This window comes from Oryza glaberrima, chromosome 11 (genome assembly GCF_000147395.1).
Source record: "Oryza glaberrima chromosome 11, OglaRS2, whole genome shotgun sequence".
NCBI classification, from domain to species: Eukaryota; Viridiplantae; Streptophyta; class Magnoliopsida; order Poales; family Poaceae; genus Oryza; species Oryza glaberrima.
Genome location: NC_068336.1, coordinates 16947817 through 16961447, shown reverse-complemented (window position 1 = coordinate 16961447; position 13631 = coordinate 16947817). Strand labels below are relative to the sequence as shown.

The following is a 13631-nucleotide window of genomic DNA, read 5'->3' as shown; positions in this document are numbered from 1 at the left end:
GCCCTCCACTGCGCCGCGCCATCTCCGCGGGCCGCCTGCGTCCTCCCCCGCCGCGGCCGCCGCCGCCGCTGGGAGTCCGCCCTGCACCACGCCGGCGCCGCCCTCCACCGCGCCGCCTCCATCCTCCACCGCCGCGGCCGCGGCCTCCGCCACTGGGAGTCGGCCTTGCACCGCGCCGACGCCGCCCTCCACCACGCCGCCTCGCTTCGTGCTCCACGGCCGCCACGCCCTCCCATTTGTGCTTGTGAGTTGTACTGTGTGTGATTGTTGTGAACTTCAGTTGACTTTTGAGACCTGTGCTATTTAATATTGCATATTATCTTGTATTTTTGTGATATATATCTGTGAAAAATGTCTCAAGAGGGGAAGTCCTGTTAAAAGTTTTTATTCCAAACTTACTCTGAAAAATTTCGGTCAGACCAAGACCGAATTGCCGGTCCTGAGTTTTTTTTATGAAATTCGGTCTTGAGTTTTCAAAAACCAAAATGATCGAAGACCGAAAGACCGAGACCGAATTTTTCGGTCTGAACGAACGTCCACCCCTATCTAAACCTACTACGAACGTCTTTACCCAATAAGGATAAAAAAACGTCTTTTCTCAATCAGTGTCATAGTAGACCTTTGGAGCGAAAAAAAATCAAAAAAAAAAATGAAGGTACCATAGCACGTTGAAATAGTGCTGTCACTTATATGATGCTCACAAACCCTCCACCACCACCACCCTCCCACCTGAAAAATTCAGCTACAGTCTGCATTAATACATTCAAGCAGTAAAAGATTGAATTATTTATTATTCATGCATTTAACAGTAACAGATCAGGGGAAAAAGCCCATAAAACTGCAATTGCATCCACCTTATATATCAACCAAATCAGCCCGCAGCAGCAACACAAATAAATTCTTGCTCACCATGGGACAAGTTGTACAGATCTGATCGCCTGGTTTTTTTTTTTTTTTAACCCGAAGCCACAGCAGCAACGACATCCTCGCGATTCGTTGTCCCTTTGCCTGACGAGTGCCGCACCACCATGCATTTTTCCCCGGAGCAGTCGACGGCGAGGGAGGGCGCCACACTAGCCTCGCAGCTGAACCCCGGCGCAGCAGCAGGTGACCTCCTCCCATTGCTGGATGCCTGGATTTGCCTCCCGTTGAGGACATCGCCTCAGTGGAGGGAACAGAAAAGTGATCCCAGTAATACGGGTCGTTAGTGAAAAAATATCGGGTACTGTATATGGGTGGAGCGGTCGTCGGTCAGAACGGATCATAACAAAATGGATTCAATCCCGAAAATGAACTGCGGGTCCAATAAAACCAGCGTGAATCTTAAATTTCGTCCAATGACTGAAAATTCAAGTGCGACTTAGAGGGATTGGGATCAGGTGGCAGTTGCCAGTGATCCACCATCCAGTAGGTAATGAACGTCCAGAATTAATTGTCTCTCCTCCCTCCTTTTTAGTTGTTTGAACGTGAAATGTTCTCTCTTTTTTTTTATCTCAATACTTCCTAAAGTTTAAGAGATAAAAAATGTAGTTTATAAAGAAAATACACCCATACTTCTATTGATAACATTAAAGGAAATCAATACGTTTAGAGTTTCTTAATTGAACAGAGTATGAGTTGAAAGCCCTTCTTTTAAACATCAAGATATGGGCTCTACTTAAAAACCATTCAAATAAATCACAAACTTCTTTTAAACATCTAAATAAATAGTAGTATCAAGCTTCTTCTCAAATGAAAAATAAGCATGCAAGTATTTTATGTTCAAACAGCTAAAGAAGAATACACAATTTTTTTGAGGGGAAAAGAAGAATACAGAATTGAATCCTGCACGTTCGTTATCAGCTAGATGGTTGGATCGTGGCAACTGCCAAAGTTGCACCTGATCCCAATCCGACTTACAGAAAAGAACACGCTGGTGATGTATAGCAAATCCCAATAGGGACTAAAATAACAATATGTTTGCTCGGGCTGTTTGGACGGCTACAGGGCTGCCCATGGCATGGCTCTGATTCAACATATACAAAAGAAAACAATACTACTAGGTTGTTGGTTTGCTGGTGCGTTCGCCACGAATGCAACAGCAATGCTGATTAATTTGGCAAACGGAAGATGAATCGATCTAGCAGCTAGCACGCGTAATCCATAAGCATGCCGCCTGTCCATCACTCCACTTGTACGGTAACTTCTTGTTGACGAACAAGTTCGTCCTGTGCATCTTCCACAAGACTAGACAATCGACTGCCAAGCCGGATATTACTCGCGAACCGTTTATAATACATATTGTAACCCAAGAGCTTCCAGATGTCGAGATCAGATGCGGGTTGTTTCTTCTTTGTTAGAGATGTACGGGAAACAATTTTTGTAGCCTCAGACAGTGCCTCGACGATCTTCTGTTGCCTGATTTCCTGAACGAACTCACTTCTCCTCAACATCCACATGATCAGCCAGGCGGTAGCCTTTATGATTATCAGGCCATCTTCAGTAACGACTCTGCTGTGCTTTTCAACCAACGACTTGAGCATCCCCACAAATCTGCTGAGACCGTCCCCAGGTGCAATTTTCTGAATCACATTTGCCAAACAATCAGTTCCATGTTCAGTCGTAGACGCAAGGACGTGTAGTAAGGTTGTCTGCAGTTCTGTGTAGTTTGATTGCTCCTCATGCTCCAGTCTGTTCAGGCTGCTAGTTTGGGCATTATCACCTAGTTCACTCCATCGTGTTCTGCTTCCACTGTGATTGCAAGTGCACCACTCTGAGCTTGTGTTCCCATTTGACTATTGGTACGGAATAGTTCGGCGACTAACTGCAAGCAACAAAAAGTGCACTTTAAGAATGAATCTTAGTTTGCTAAAAGTAGCCATTTATTTGAGTTTTTTCATGGTCTCCACAAATTAATGCTACGAGATACAGTACCTTCCCAAGGATCATAAAATCCTATGTCAAAGGACAATCTATATTTTCATGCGCTCAAGTCAATGGTAAAAAGAGCCTATGTCTCAAAGAAAAGCAATCCTGACAACTCAGAAGAAGAAAAAACTGCACTTATAATACTGGCAACCTCGGCACAGGCCACACCAACGTTCTCTCTTGACCTCTACCGATTCCTGGAATTCTGCTCCTATATTTGGTATCCAAGATAATGGCTACGGTGTCGGAGAAACACAGGAGCCATGCATGATGGGGCTCTAAGTATCACACATAACCAAAGGTATGTTTGTAACACCCTCCAATAAACACAATAGTCCGCTCAACACATTGAATGGGCCCATATGCGCATAACTTTGCTTACACTTTTATCCTCGTTTTTAACTCGGGGTACCACATCAAGGCTTAAAACAGGCTACAAACAGGCTGCGTGTTATAATTATCCCTCTTATGGGCTGACGTCTCTGACAGCTCGCCACACAAACGACATAGGCCTAGAAACTCCCCTGAATACAGGGCAGGACAGGCCCGGCCGTATGCACACGCAACCATGCAACTAAGCTTTATGAATGAACTGCATTAGCCCGCTCTACATGTTGAGCGTGCTCACTTTCGTATAGTACTCCACTTACATTCATACTTGCTTCCTGCAAAAGGATTAGCACATGGTAATATGGTTGGAGCACAAATTAAACTACCAACTACAAAAACCACTTATTGGCCCCTTGGACCGACTCCACACTACTACTACTACTACAGGCTTAAAATGGGCCGATATATCACAATGATAGCGGTAGGTGCATGCTAGCGATTAAATTAGTTACGAGGAGTATTCCCCAAGTATCCATAGGTAGAGGCATCCCTAAGGCTTGTTTAGTTTGTAGCTAAACTCAACCATGCCAAATAAGTTCCAATAAAAAGTCATATATTTCATTGGGTGAAACACTGGCAGTCAAATTATTTAGCATCCCTCTAATAGCTTTATATACAAATTTAAGCCCACACAATGTTGAAGAGAAAATTGGCAACAACTCAAACAACTTTCACCAAAATGTTACCAATGGTCAAATCTTGCTCTTGCTAAAATGAATCGGTAAGACTAGAAATTGCATGGAACCATAACATGCTCTCCACCTGCAAGGAGGGCCCAGCCAAGATGACTGTATCTGCCACTTCATATGCACACATACATATCTACCTTATACGGAAACCTGTATTTATTTTCTTGCTACCCTATTTTTCTTTTTAAAAAATTTTCAAGTCCCAGAATTGTTGCTGATTTAATGTTTGAACTAATGTTTTATAAAAATGATGCCATTAGGTTTATTTCAAAAATGCTTTCATGATATTAACATTTTGTCATTATATATCATGATTTGTAGGTCAAAATGGAATCATCAAGAAAGGACAGGTAGTATATGTGTACATTTCTCCTTGGTTTTGTGCAATAGAAAAATGAAGTGGGCATTTTCTACTACACAAAACCAAGGACAAAAGAATACACTATAGGCTGAGGCATATGTAGTAGAAAATGCCCTGTTCATTTTTCTACACCCCACGTCCCCACTGCCCACTCAGCCCACACTATAGGCTGAGGCATATGTAGTACTTCTCTAACGCTAGAAAAAAGGATAAATGAAGAGGGTATCCTATCTTACTATAAAGTTATAACCCACTAACTCCTAAAGCTTAACATGCAAAGATGCCACATCATTATCCACTAACAATCAATACATTTAATATCATGCAAACATGCTATATTATCTATAATTTAAAATCTATTACATTTTAGAGCTTTTAAAATGAAAGCATGTTAAATCATCATTCCACATAATTCACATAATATTTCAATATTTATCTTCATTATTTTTTATAATATCTTATGTACCTATGTAAGTTCATCCTCACTTGGTTAATATTATTTCTATCCTCTCTAATTAAGCCATATCACATCAATTGATTTTAGTGCTTATGTAAGTTTATATTGTTTAGCTATCTTACACATTATTTTTAATTATTATTATCATACTAAACTCCCGCAGCAATGCGCGGGGTTTCACCTAGTGTGTGTGTGTATACACATATATACATATGTACATATGTGTGTATATATATATATACATATGTATATATATATATACACATATATATATATATATATGTATAAATATATATATATGTATGTATGACAGCTCTATTCTACACCCCCACCCCACTGCCCACTCAGCCTGCACCACGCCTCCCCCCCCCCCTCTTCTCGCACACCATCCCTCTGGTTCTTTTCTCCTCCCTCCTCCCGGTGCCCCCTTCCCGATCTCTCTCCCTCCGGTTTTCCTCTCCTTTCCCCGATCTCTCTCTCTCCCTCCGGTTATTTCCTATAAAGAGAACTCCTCCCCTGATCTCTCTCCCATCGGTTATTTCCTCTAAAGAAAACTCCACCCTCCGTCCTCCTGGCGCCCCCACCCGTTCTCTCTCCCACTCTGGTTTTTTCTCCCATGTCCTTTCCCTGATCTCTCTCCCTCTTGTTTTTCCTCTCAAGAAAACCGGTCTCTCCTCCCTCCCTTCTATTCAAAAAATGGAAGTAATATTGTTGAAAACAAGATTTGAACTCTAGCCATTGGAACTAGTGAGACTTTGTCATTGGATACTACTTTTTATTTCTTTTGTACCTTCTTTCAAATCAAGAATTAGATCTATCATAACTATGTATTTACGTCGTTACTGCAGAAAGCAACCGTGTAGCTACACATGGACCGTCGTGTTACTATGTCGTTTCTACGAGACGAGAACTGAAAAGAGGTGGGTGTGGGGGTAGTCAGTAGGCGGGTTTGATAGGGGTCTGACCGGCGGGGGGACGCTTTGACCGACGTGAGAGGTGGGTTTGGGCCCTAGGAAGAGGGGGGAGGTGTGTTTCGCCCATGGAATGGGTGGTATATAATAGTTATTCTATGGGGAGTCTAGAATAGATTTGCTATATATAGAGAGAGGGATGCGCTAAAACGCATCCTCGGTACGCGATAACTAAAACACGCCCTCGCATAGTAAATTATTTACTATACATTATTTGTTTTCATATACCTGATAGTAAAAAAATTACTAATAGGCTTAATAGGGGGGATTTGTAATGATTGTACTCTCAGTAAAAAAATTACTAAAATTAAGTGTGTTTGAACTACAATGCACCCCGGGTGCGGTATAGTATATATATTGAACAACTCATACTTACACATCTTTTTGTATGTGGTGAAACAAAGAAAGTTTTAACACAAAGTTAAAAAAATAATTTTTGTTATCTTTGCTGGTATAAAAAAAGATTTATAATCAACGTGAAAATGAAAATGTATTTAAAACGATACAAGAAATTAACAATAAAAATAATACTAAAAGTTGTAGTATATTTGCACCAAAGTGATTGCCCTTTTATTGTTCTAGCCAATTTAGGTAACTGAACTATTGCTAAATTGGAAAACTAACATTATAATAGTAACAATAATAATAATAACATTAATAATAATTGTTTTACGCATAAGTATAACTTACCTTTTCCGTGAGACTCAGTCTATGCGTATAATCATGAAAGTACACATGCTGCAAGATTTCTGCCGCAATTTCTCTGATTGTTGTGTTCGGTGCAGTTAGCAGCTTAGTGAGCCCATCAAAGACCTGCTCACCCTTCATGATATCATCTCGAATAACTGAGTTTTCTGATTTAAGCAAGAGCTTCGCGAGTGATGCCCCTGCCAACACTCCAACCTTGGTCCATACTGACGTGATTTCTTCTCCTTGTTCAATATCAGTACAAGATAGGAAGACTGGCAGCATCGTTTCAACGAAGTGTTCGCTAGGAAATGTAGTGTCCCGGTAGTATAATAAATTTGCGTACAATGCAATGGTTGGTATCATTATGTCTGGGAACCGTTTGTGTCCCATGATCATCCCTAGTGGGAGTTCATTGAAGATAGATTCAATCGTCTCGAGTTCTACTTCAGTAACACCGGCTATCAAATAGGCCATCGCTCTAAGCGAGCCCTTGAGCATCTCGGGCCACACAGGGCACATGTCCGGAAAGGTTACCTTCTTTCTCAACCTGATTGCGTAGCGGATATGGCTGAGCAGACAATGGTCTCTGCAGATTAGTATGCAATTGTTATGATCACAAGTAAGCCTCTCAATAACCAAAAGGCCTTGCACAAGCAGCTGGCATCGCCCCATGCCTTTGTCATGGTCATGTTGATCATCCTGGTCATAGAAAGATAAGTCATCGCGGGGGTCTAGTAGTGAACCGATGGATTGCAGTGCTCCTGGGAACTGTGAAAGGTTGATGTTGCTAGCAACATGCCCCACGATTATCGCAGCAAGCATCCTGATCTCCCGGTCAGCTGGATCTGTCCACCCCAGCATTGTGATCAGCTTCTGTGTCCTGATCCTAGAGGAGCGGATCAGCAACTTCACCGGTAGCTTTTGCTTCTGAATGAAGGAAACAAGCATCCTTGCTCCCGTAATGTAGTCATCCTCGGAGTCCGAGTCAAGTAGACCTGCTGCAAACTTGATTAGGTTCATGTCCTTGATGGATGATGGGTCCTTGAGGCACTTGAACTTGGTATCAGAGAGGTACTGATCAACCGACTTCCGACCCCAACTCTTCTCAAAATCGCATTTACTGGCCACAACCCTAACCATCATCGCATTCCCTGCGTTGAGAATGAACCATAGCATGTAGAGAGTACCCTGAGCCAGGGCTAGAGAGTAGAAGATCATCATTGCTGGCTTCAGGTTGGCTTTGGAGGAGTCGCCGTCACCCTGACCATAATCCTGTTGACTCAAGCGTGTTGCTGGAACTATGATGCACCAGTATAAAACCAACAAAGGATGAAGGACGAGCAATGACAATGGGATCAGTAGTACTGTTGTCATCAGCTTGAACATCAATCCCTTCACCAAGCTGTTTGCTTCACCGGATGATTTCCAGCCTAGCTGCCATATACTAATAACCCTTCTATTCTTCCTTCCGCCACCGAATGCTCTGATGACGGGACCAACCAGAAGATTCAGAAAATATAAGTATTGCTCATCTGCCAAAACATTGAAGATCCTGTTATAAAACAAGCTCTCGTTAGATTTGTAGGCTTTACACGGGAACATGAGAAAGCAAAAAATCCTGTCACAAAATATAAGCTCTTGTCATAGTTTCAGCTTTACAAAAGAACACCAGCAATTAGGGGGTGCTTGCTTGGAGGAACCCCACCTCATCATACACGGCTTTTAGTTCTTTTTAGATTGTTCACCGGATTACCGAAACGGATTATATACTCCATGCTTCGAAAATTACATGTCGTCAAAAAAACTTTCTTATAAACCACTTATATTTGTTAAGTTTATTTATCAAATAGTTATTTCATCCCTATAGTAAAGTAAATAATCCGCTCAATAATCTATTTCAAATTGACCCGAAGGCTAACATCCCAGTTTTTCAAATTCATACTAAGAAATATTATTAATCTCCTTATAGCATTGCCTAGATCACCTATGTGGGTACTCATCCTAACAGCACGTTTGGCAACATTAGGGGAATGGATTGGGGTTTATTAGGCCATTTACAATACTCCCACGCTGTACAGTAGTAACAGCCTTGGGGGTAGAGGGGGTGGTAAATGGAGAGAGATTACTCATCGAATGCGCAAATCCTGCACAGATCTAAGTGGCCACAACAGCGGGAAGGAGCAGCGTCGGCCAAACTCCACAAAGCGAGGAGGGTCGGCCACCGGAGCTGGCCATTATATCTTTGCTTCCCCTCCACTCCGCCACCGAGGAAGCCGTGTGCGATGCTCTGGCGCCGAGCGGATCCGACCGTCCTGCCGCCTCCCAAGACGCCCCGCCGCCGAGGCCATCACGGATCACGATTGGGGAGGAAGGGTGAGGATGGCGGCATCTGGGACCGGGGACGAGAGAGGGAGGGCGATGGTGGGGCGACCGTAGACCGGGGGAGGAGAAGGCCATGGCGGTGGCCTCATCTGAGCTTCCGTCGACGGAGCGGCGAAGCCACTACAAGGCGCTGTTGGATCTTGGATGGGAGGGAGACTGGGGAAGCGGCGAATTCGAAGGGGAGAATGGGAACCGGCGAATTTTTCACGGAGTTGCTATATGTCATTCGATCCATGCCAAGATTCTTGTATCGTTTTTTCTCCTCCAACTTCGGTAGGCTGCCCTTTTTCTCCGGCACCGACGACACCCTAACTCCGACAGGGAGCATATGGGTTAGGGTTAAGATTTGGGGTTGGAGTCAGGTTAGGAGGAAGGTTGGGGGAGGGGGAAGAGGGGTTTTCTCGGGGCTTAGAAAGATGTCCATGGGCGGCATATGACCGGCGGTGGGTGGTGGACTTCGGCAGGTGGTGAGGCGGCAGCGCCATCGCCGAAGCCGCGGGGATGGAGGAGGGCAGTGGGCCGGTATCAACAGCGGGGGCAATGCAAGCGTGCAATTAGGAGGCGGTGGCCGGTGGTGGCATATCCGGCGGTTGGGAGCCGCCGGAGACGGGGAAGATGACGGGGCGGGGGCATCGCGCCGTCACCGCCCTGAGAAAAAAGAGAGGGGGGAAGGGGCTCATCAGGGGAGGGGGGCCTCGCCGGTGCCGTTGACTCCTTCCGGCCATCCGACGAGGTGAGCGGCGGCGCAGTGGGCGGCGACGGCGGTGGATCGGGTGGTACCACGATGGGGATGGAACGCTCAAGGCAGTGAGGGGAACGGGAGAAGATGTAGGGTTAACTGTTAAATGCTTGCACAAATCTCAAAGCATATCCAATGGTCCAAAATTTGAATGATAGGTAGTGGGATTTTCTGTCACAAGCTCTAATTTTTTATTCTTGCTACAACACGTAGAAGTTAAATTTGAACTTGCATGTTTGTGAAGTGATATATTACATATTAATCTATCTTATATCTTTTTAAAAAAAATTCATAGCTATTTAGTTGGTATAAAAAAAACGGGTGGACGTCCACTCGAGAGATTAGAATCCATCTTCGTAAGATCGTATCCATACATGTTTTACTTCTATATATAAAGGGAGCATCGGAGAGTATAAATACAAGGTTTGGGACGACATCGAATAAGAAGATACTCCCTTCGTTCCATAATATAAACACATAGTTTTTTCGATTGTGTTCATGCACATGTAATTAATTGGTACTTCTTCTCCACTAAATTATCATTTGTTTAAGTCTTTTGCTCTCAATATTTGCATGTATTATATTTATTAGGATAATCCAATTAAAAAAAATAGAAGGTGACAATAATTATTTTTTAAGCTTTAGGTTAAGGATAGTTGTACCTTATATTTTCACAAAATCTATTTCGAGAGGCATCTCGATTTAGACTTAACGAGCGACGCGGACAATTACGTGAGATGTACTAGTAGCGTTACAGACATGCATGCAAGTAATTTTTGCTATTAGGTTGTGTATTTTTTTCTTCTTATGAAATTTTCTCTTAAATTACTTATCCGATCTATAATCCGATTACACCGTTGTGTTCATAACAATTAAATCTTTACAACAAGATCTCACATGATTATATTTTGATGAAAAATCACAAATTACTTTTATGATATGTCTAAATTACTTTTAGATTTCACTAAGTTACTTCTTAGACATATAAAAGTAAATTCAGTAAAGCCTAAAAGTAATTTACATATATTATAGAAGTAACTTAGAACAAAACGAATGTAACTTTGGCATGTCATTTGAAGTAAATCCGTTGTAGAATTAAAAACATGACTCTATCTAGAAATTTATAAAATCAGCACAAATTATGGAATTAACTAAAAACAATAATAAAAGTAATCACCTTAGAGTATTATGAATGTATTGGGAGTATTTTAATCAAATTAAAAAAGTAACTTATATATATGATAATTTGTTTAATGAAAAAAGGTATTAATTAAAGTTACTTTCTTTTTGTTATAAGTTACTTCTATAATATATGTAAATTACTTTTAAGCTTTACTGAATTTACTTTTGTATGTCTAAGAAGTAACCTAGTGAAATCTAAAAGTAATTTAGACATATCATAAAAGTAATTTATGATTTTTCATCAAAATATAATCATGTGAGATCTTGATGTAAAAATTTAATTGTTATGAACACAACGGTGTAATCGGATCGTAGATTGAATGAATAGTTTAAGAAAAAATTGTATTTAAAATATAGGTGGATGGTGTCTCTTATAGATGAAGTGGTAGCTAGTTTACTAGCTATGTAATCACGTCCTTATATTTTAGAATGAAAAGAGTATCAGACGAGACAATACGAACCACCTCCAATCTCGTTGAGTCAATATATTCAATATATATCCAAGCAAGCCGATAACAGCTAGCCGCTGACTAGCTTCTTCCTGGACTATATTTATGGTAAACCAAAAGTTTACATATCTCATTTATTTATTTTTTACTATATACCTTTTGTTAAAATAGGTATAGTTCCAAAAAGCACCCGACCACTTTCTTCTTTAAAGTGGTATAAATATTATCCTGATTTAGAGCTGGTTTACTTTTCTAGCCCTTCCAACCTCTAACCTTTTTTTAGTGTTACCAAATTTTGGTAGAATAATAAACTAAATAGACTCTTGCTGTTGCCAAGTTCTGCCGAAAATTGTCAATTCTGGAAGTTTCTTTTCACATTTATCCTATAATTCAACAAATGGTTTCACTCGTCACTCATTCTTTCATTCCTCACCCGGGTGAAATCCAACGGGCCAGATCGCTCGCACCTTCCTCACCCCTTCAGTTCGAATGTTCCTTTGTCGCGAATGCGCTCTGACAGATATCGGCTGCATGCGGCATGCCTGCATGCCTGCGTGTGTTTGTGGCACCCGATCGAAAAGGAATTATATAGCCATCAATCACGTAATTAGCGTGTAATTAGTACTATATGGCATGCAAACTAATACTAGGAAATCTCAGCTTCATACACATATATGGCAGCCGAAAAAATAGTACCCCTCCACGTAATTAGCATGGTATTTAATTTACTAATTAGATAAGAGCATCCCCAGCAGATGCTCCATCCAATCCTCCATCTGAGAAATAGTGGATGGGAGTGAAAAATCGGCCTCCAGCAGATGATCCATCATCCACTCAAAAATAGTTGATCACTAAAACAGGAGAGAGGGATGCCAATTTTGGCATTCCTCTCTCCTCACGCCAAATCAGAACCGTTGCTCTGGGTCGAGCTCTCGCCCCCATCCAGAGTTCCGGAACGGCCTCCGCTCGTGAGCTGCTGCCGGCGGAAAGGAAGAGGAAGAGGAAAAGAAGAAAGGATGAGAGGTAGAGAGAGGAGGCAGTGAGGAGGAAAGGAAGAGGAAGAGGAAAAAAAGGGAAAGAATGAGAAAAAAAAGAATTATTTATTTTGTTATAATTTTTGTTCTTGTTGTATACTTTACTTATTTTGCTATGATTATAAATATATTCATTTCAACCATATATTTAGTCATTCAAAATATAACCCTTGTAAAAGAAATTACACAAATATATGGTTAGTTAGAAAATATTAATAAAATATAGAAGAATGTGATATGGAGGATGTAATTTGGATGATCTGCTGGATTAAGAAGAGATATGGAGGAGGAATCTTTTTGGAGGAATCTTTTTGGATGGCCATCCATATGGGAATATAGAGGACCAAATTTAGATGAACTGCTGGGGATGCTCTAATAGCGCTTCTTTTATTCAATAATTTCTTTTCAAAAATTTAAACTCGCCATTTAGATAAAAGCCTCTTGAAATATTTTTTAAAAAATCTCTACTTATAACTTTGTACGGAAATAATAGTTTATATTCATAAACTTTACATAGGAAATAAATTCTATTAGGAAACTTTCTTCAGTAATTAAAAAAATCTACGCATGGGATTCAAAAGGTTAGAAATTTTAAGATTAAATATATATACTCATAAACATGAAAACATTGTATTAAGAAACTTTCTACATGAAAATATCCTATCAAGAAACTTGTACATGAAAATCATTCTATTAGGAAACTTTCTACATGAAAAATATTATATTATGAAACTTTCTAAAAGAACTAAAAAAAAAACTACCAACCGGATTTTATTAATTATACACAAAGTGCTCGGTTTTATTTATATGATAAAAAATATAATTATGATTACATATGCATGCAAAATTATTCTATATACGGCAACATGCATGTCATGTCTAGCTTACCTTCATTGTCTGCAGAATGATATATGTGACGAGAAATATTTCCACCTTGTAAGGCAGAATGATATATGTGACGGGAAATATTTCCACCTCGTAAGGGAAAAAGAAGAAGGAAAGTCAGAAGGACAGAAATTGAAATATAGAAGACCCAGCAGACACCTTCGCTAGATTAGGAGTTAGTGAACGTTTGCTAGCTAACCGTTTCGACCACGACATGCCCTCCCTTTCATCCGATTGCACTCTTTTCCATCCATACAATGACCGCGCGCACGTGCAATCTCCGCGAGATTGCCGCCCTTGTTCAATCCTCGCTCAGTCGCCTCCTCGCCATATCGCTAGCGCCGCCTCACCCTGCCCCATGTGCCAATCGCCGCCACCTTGCCCCCTCTTTGCTGCGTCCTCGCCCTGCCACTGTCAAGCCGCATCACCGTAACCCGCCACCACCTACTCCAGGCTCGCGGTAGACCGCCGGGACGGGAAACGGCAGCGGCAACG

General features: G+C 41.4%; 1 pseudogene; it reads right to left on the bottom strand.

Annotated features, from left to right (window-relative positions):
- Window positions 1-1794: 1794 nt before the first annotated feature.
- Window positions 1795-13226, bottom strand: LOC127755356 (uncharacterized; annotated as a pseudogene).
- Window positions 13227-13631: the final 405 nt, after the last annotated feature.